Source organism: Mytilus californianus, unplaced genomic scaffold, assembly GCF_021869535.1.
Source record: "Mytilus californianus isolate M0D057914Y unplaced genomic scaffold, xbMytCali1.0.p SCAF_1, whole genome shotgun sequence".
NCBI classification, from domain to species: domain Eukaryota; kingdom Metazoa; phylum Mollusca; class Bivalvia; order Mytilida; family Mytilidae; genus Mytilus; species Mytilus californianus.
Window position 1 is genome coordinate 93564741 of NW_026262581.1, and position 5951 is coordinate 93570691.

General features: G+C 30.6%; 1 long non-coding RNA gene across 3 annotated transcripts; it reads left to right on the plus strand.

Moving 5' to 3' along the window:
• Positions 1 to 546: 546 nt before the first annotated feature.
• On the plus strand, positions 547 to 4269 carry LOC127726528 (uncharacterized). 3 transcript variants are annotated; one of them, XR_007993558.1, is made up of 4 exons: positions 547 to 676; positions 2153 to 2251; positions 2914 to 3034; positions 3958 to 4269. It is a non-coding gene; the product is annotated as an uncharacterized LOC127726528 (long non-coding RNA). The 3 variants fall into 3 exon arrangements; XR_007993560.1 differs by lacking the exon at positions 547 to 676 and adding an exon at positions 1216 to 1254; XR_007993561.1 differs by lacking the exon at positions 547 to 676 and adding an exon at positions 1231 to 1268.
• The last annotated feature ends 1682 nt before the right edge of the window (positions 4270 to 5951 follow it).

Consider the following 5951-nt stretch of genomic DNA (forward strand, 5'->3'; position numbering starts at 1 on the left):
CATGCAGGCACACTGTAAAAACAAGTGTAATTTTAAAAGCATTTCAAACACTTGTAAGAAAATCGCAAATGTTTTATTTTAGACGCAAGTGTTTTATAATAAACATGTGTGCTTTTGACAAATTTCTGCTGTTTATCGTTAAACACTCGTGTTTTATTTTAAACAGTTTATAATGACGGTAAAGAAATAGCCCCAATTTATTGTAAGCGATTTATCAACATAAAGTTGAGTGATCAGCTTCAATAGCAAAGCCGGACACTTTGAATAGTAAAAAACGTCATGTAACTAAAGCTTTAAACCATGCAATTCAGATAAAGAAAAGTAATTCCTGGTCTTTTTTGTATATGATTTCCTATGGCTTATAATTGAAATTTGGTTGAAAAAAACTATAAGTACTGAAAAAAGGTAAAATTAAACAAATGCTAGACATGATCATCCGGGGTGCATCAATAAATATTGACAGAGGGTCATCGCTCAGATATTGTCAAAACGGATAAGCGTTTTTGTCATATATGAAAACTAAACACACAGAAAAACACTCGCGTTTTCGTAATATGATACACACGTGACCAGCCTTTAATACCGCCAAAGGTATCCAGTGTCCTAGCTGCAGCTGAGAGGGAAATGTACAACTACACAGGGCTAGAAGAATCATGATGACAATCTGGATTAAAAGGTACGTTTAATTGTTATAAAAAATATTGTCATCTAATTCGTGTTTTACTTTTCTTGTTTAATTTCATTGGGGAATTATCCTCGGACAAGCAAATAAGTATTAATATTTTAACCGATGTGGAATGTTTTGGTCGAAAGCCGCATCCCAGATTAATTTGGCGGCAATTTATTTACAAATGCTTTTACACGACTGGCATAAGCGTTTTAATATTTAATCCTAATATTTAATATAACTCTTTCTTTTGTGATCATTTAAATGAAATTGTTTTAAGTTAGGCTTAACTGCTGGGGTACAGCAAGGATTTTCATAGTAGTAAATTCTTCGTTTAGCGAGGGTAAACAGTATATCTTCCCATGTGATATAGTGATAAGCCTGACTAGTTTTCGTATGTGTATTCACAAAAGAAAATCTAAGAAACGACTGATTTACGAACGACAACACTCGACAAATTGTATTTTTGTGCATCTGAAAATCACCCCATTTAGGACCCCAATATATTTAGCAAATAAGTTTTCTCCCTTGAAAGCAATCTTCTGTATTATTTTCCCGTAGTTTTTCAACAGACACACAACAAAGATGTTAGTTAATTTTTGTAAGACTATAATATTAACAATAAGATTACAAAATGTAAATTATGCTTCTTAATTGTTATCTCATAATCAATAGAAAAAATACATGACATCATGTCGGGTTAACTTAAGGTGTTTCACTGTTTTTGTTCCTGTGTCGATGTGTGTGTAATCAGGGACTTTCTATACTAAGTACTTAGTATAGAAAGTCCCTGGTGTAATACTAATCATGCTAATAATGTAGTTTGTTGATTTGTGGGTATGTATGTGTATGTGTCTTTTGCATGTAAACTGTTATTAAAATTGAAAGAAAACAAATGAAAATCGAGATATCTACTGACAGTACAGTAGCAAATATAGAAAATTTCAGTGGCGGATCCAGAAATTTTCATAAGGGTGGGGAACTGACTGCCTAAGAGGGGGCCCGCTCCAGTCATGCTTCAGTGATTCCTTAGATAACCAAATTTTTCCAACAAATGGGGGCCTCTACCCCCCCTCCCCCCCCCCAATATCCGCCTCTGTTTTTTACATACATGTACTGTTATAGATTTATATAGTCTCAATTCATATGTACATTCTGTGGCAAGGACTAGGTCATGCTAGTGATTTAAATATTTATATTGAAAAAAAATCATGATTATGTTGCAACAATTAACCTGTTAACTGAACAAATATAAAATTTTCAGGATAAAATGTACTTCTGTCTTCAGAATTCCATTTTATTTAGTATAAGTTGTTGTACAAATGTAAGACTTTACAAGGAGGTAGAATATCAGGCTAAAGTTAAAGATTTTAAGACAAAATTAAATTAGGTTTATGGCCTGCAATCATAATTGTGTTGCCTATCCAATTTAACTACCTCATTTGTCTATTATATTGTATCATATTTTATTTTACTGTTTTTCAGCAGTGAGTACATTGGACAGCATTCAAAAGAAAAAAATTGAAGAACACAGAAACAGGCAAAAGAAAAAAAAAAGAAAAAGAAGAAACACCTGAAATCATGGTATGTTATTTTTATGCCCCGGCCATAAGTGGCAGGGGCATATAGTGCTACCTATGTCTATCCTTCTGTGACTTCAATATTTCCAAACAAAACAGTTGTCTTGACTTTGTTTTGAATAATGAAACATAAATGTACATATACTGAGTCATGTTAATATACATGCATAAGAAAAACAATAGTTTTGAGATATTTGTATTTGTGTGTTGCAGTACATATTATCAGGGTCTACCTTTTAATTTAAAGTCAACATTTTTACCAGAGCATTACATGTAAGCTTAAGGGTCCTCATATGACCATGATTTCATTGAGAAGAAAACAGAAAAAAACATTGAAAATACAAACTTGGTAGAGTCATGCCAAACAAAATAATATGTGTTTCAGGTTTCAGTCATTTTGTCGGTATTGATTACAAAAATGGGATGAAGGTACATATAAGAATAAAATGTAGTATGATTGCCAATTAGATAACTCTCCATCAGAGACCAAATGACGTAGAAGTAAGCAACTATAGGGTACTGTATGGCCTTCAACAATGAGCAAAACCCATAACCAAAAGTGCAAATGCAAGCTATCAATTCAAACAATGTACATTTTTGTACATTGTACATATAAATTATACGATTGCAGACTAAATATCATAAAAACAAATATTTCTGTTCCAGATATTGGATGAATTTTAATTTATCAAGATGCTGAAGTATAAATGAATATGAAGGTCATAGGAAGTAAACCTTAAAAAGTTCTGAGGTGTCTTACCAAAGATAAACAAAAAAAGAATTGAAGGTATGACTACATTTACATAGTAACATGTATTTTTCAAGCAACTCCTATTTATAAAATCATTTTTATTCGTTTAAGATATTAACAAGATATGATAATTCATTTTTTATGACAGATATCGTCAATATTTTGAGTATTATAATGAAAATAAACTGGTGTCATATATATTACCATTAAAAATTCAATATGACATAATATCTGTACATCAACATATATGTATAAAAAGAAGATGTGGTATGATTGCCAATGCGACAACTCTCCACAATAGACCAAATGACACAGAAATTAACAACTATAGGTCACCGTACGGCCTTCAAAAATGAGCAAAGCCCATAACGCATAGTCAGCTATAAAAGCCGGTCTAAGACCCTGAAATGTATCTACTGTGGACTTTATTTATAAGAGTAATATGATTGGTTGCTTATTAATAGAATGGTGTAACTAAAAAGATGTATAATGTTAACCCCATATGAAAGTACAGCTGAATAATTGCTTATCAGTTAACCCTTTTATAATGGAAAAGTGAGGTTTACCACTGATCTGTTTACCATTATTATCAGGGAACAGTGCAGCAATTCTCAGATTTGTTTACTTTCTTGTTTTGCGCACTCAGTCTTAACATTTGTCCATTAGTTTTCAAGGTTAAGGTTTTTTTTTCTCTCCAGAAAATCACTTTGAACACAATAAATTTGGTATCTGTTGATTTTTAATGAACTTTACACATTTATCTGCATATGTTTTGTAATTAACTGTGCAATGTATAAATAGATTTTATTTAGAATGACAATATATCAACTCACAATTATTTTCAAGAAAAGGGGCATCTAGATTCAAGTATATTAGGTAGTAAAAATTCACCTTTAAGTTATAATTTAAACTTTATTACCTTTAAAGGCCATACATAAATGAATTGAACAATATTTCAGGAGGCAGAGTACAAATTTCTTCCTGAAACTGGATACTCAAAGGCAAAGGGAAGAAGTCGACTACTTTCATATCCATACATGAAAATGTTGTTGAAAACGAAGTGGATAAGTACACAAAAAGCCACCATGAGGAGGGACTCAGATCAGCTTTATATTTGAAAGGGACAAGAACAATTAGAAATGTCAGATATAGCGACTGAAACTTTATATTATTTTAAATGTTACATCTATTATACTGTATCAATCTTGGAAAATATTTGTGATTTTATAAAGAATAATTGCAATGAATAAAATTTCATACATTTTTTTTTATTTCTCAGTATTTATGATGCCTATACAAAATTTTATATTAGTGTAAGAGATTACTCTTGGTATAACATGTACCTTGTTTTGGAAACAAACAACTGGTTGCACTATGCAGGGTATTTTTTAGTTCGAACATTAATGAGTAAATAATGACAAACTACTCCAGTCATGAAACCTGACAAGTTTAAAATATTTGGGGTATAGGAAACTGCAAAGGACAAATTTTAGTGGTAAGATTTTCTATACAAGCCAATGATACAGATCTTGTCATTTGAAGAGCAAAAGGAACAATACTAATGCTTAGCTAAAACATATTTTAAAAACACACATTTCAAAACATACAATGCAAAAACACTTGTGGTGTACACATAAAATCAGACATGTGTTTAAACAAAAACATATCTCATTTATAAACACTTAAAAGTGTTTTAAAAGTGTGTCTCCTTCATAAACACTTAAAAGTGTTTTATATTAAACGCTGAAGTGTTTTAGGTAAAACATCATAGTGTTATTGACAAAACATGTGTGTTTTGAAGGAAAACATTAGTGATTACAGTATAAAACATTTTAAACGTTTTATATAAAACACAAGTGCTTAGAACTAAACACTTAAAAGTGTTTTAAAACTGTGTCTGATATGTGTTTTAAAAGTGTTTTATTTTGAAACACTTGTTTTTACAGTGCATGCAAGCTTGGGGCATTTCATATCGTGCAATGCGCTACGGTACATCTTTGTGTTCGTTAAACAATGCGTGAGTATGTTGATTTGCTTAGTACTTGTGCCTAAATAGTCACTTTACTTTGACGGAATTCAGAAAAAAAAATTAAAATCGTTTTAACTAAATACAAATTGTCACAAAACTACTGATTTTGGTAGGTTATATCGTTTTGGATCTGAAATCCAGACTATCGACTTAAATTCAAATAATTTTTTTTTTATTTTACCTGTATGTTTGTTTGTTAAAGATGTTTACCGATTGCAGATGCATGCATACATTTACATTGAAATGAGTTTCCACATAAATGTAAAAGATTGTTCTTTAAAAGCATTGACTTGAATCTCTGTCCCGGTAACAGTTTTTTTGGAAAAAAAATCCTTTAAATTGCTAACAATCTTATCATGTTAAGAAAGTCAGGTACATCTTTTATATTCAAGCGTGTTTGGGTCACCTGTTTCGTCCTTTAGATGTTTTATACAGAAACAAAGAGTATATCATCTCGCTTAAAATTTCATTATTTTTATATTTTAAAGCTAAATGTATATATCCACATTCAAATTTCATATAACTAGAAAACAAAATATATGGGTCAAATATCTTTGTAATGCGTCATCATAACAGGGTAGGCGTGTTTGAATATAAAAATAACATTGTGCTTGCATTTAATTTCATTTGACCAATTAATAATATAAGATTATTGCATACTAATTATCTAATTCGTGAAAATGTTCTTTAAAATAGAAGTCGGATTCCTTTTTTATGCCGAGAAACTTGACGAGCCTTTATTTTTGGATTTTTAAATTGCATAAGTTAAAAAACAAATCACTTTTTTTATAAATATTTTCAGTAATTATTATTTATTAGCCTTCAACTTCTGAAATTTTCTTGTCTACCCTTTCACGAAATATTTTCATATAATATTTGAGACTAGCAGTGTTTTGTTGAACTTTACAAAATTCGTCGTGACAC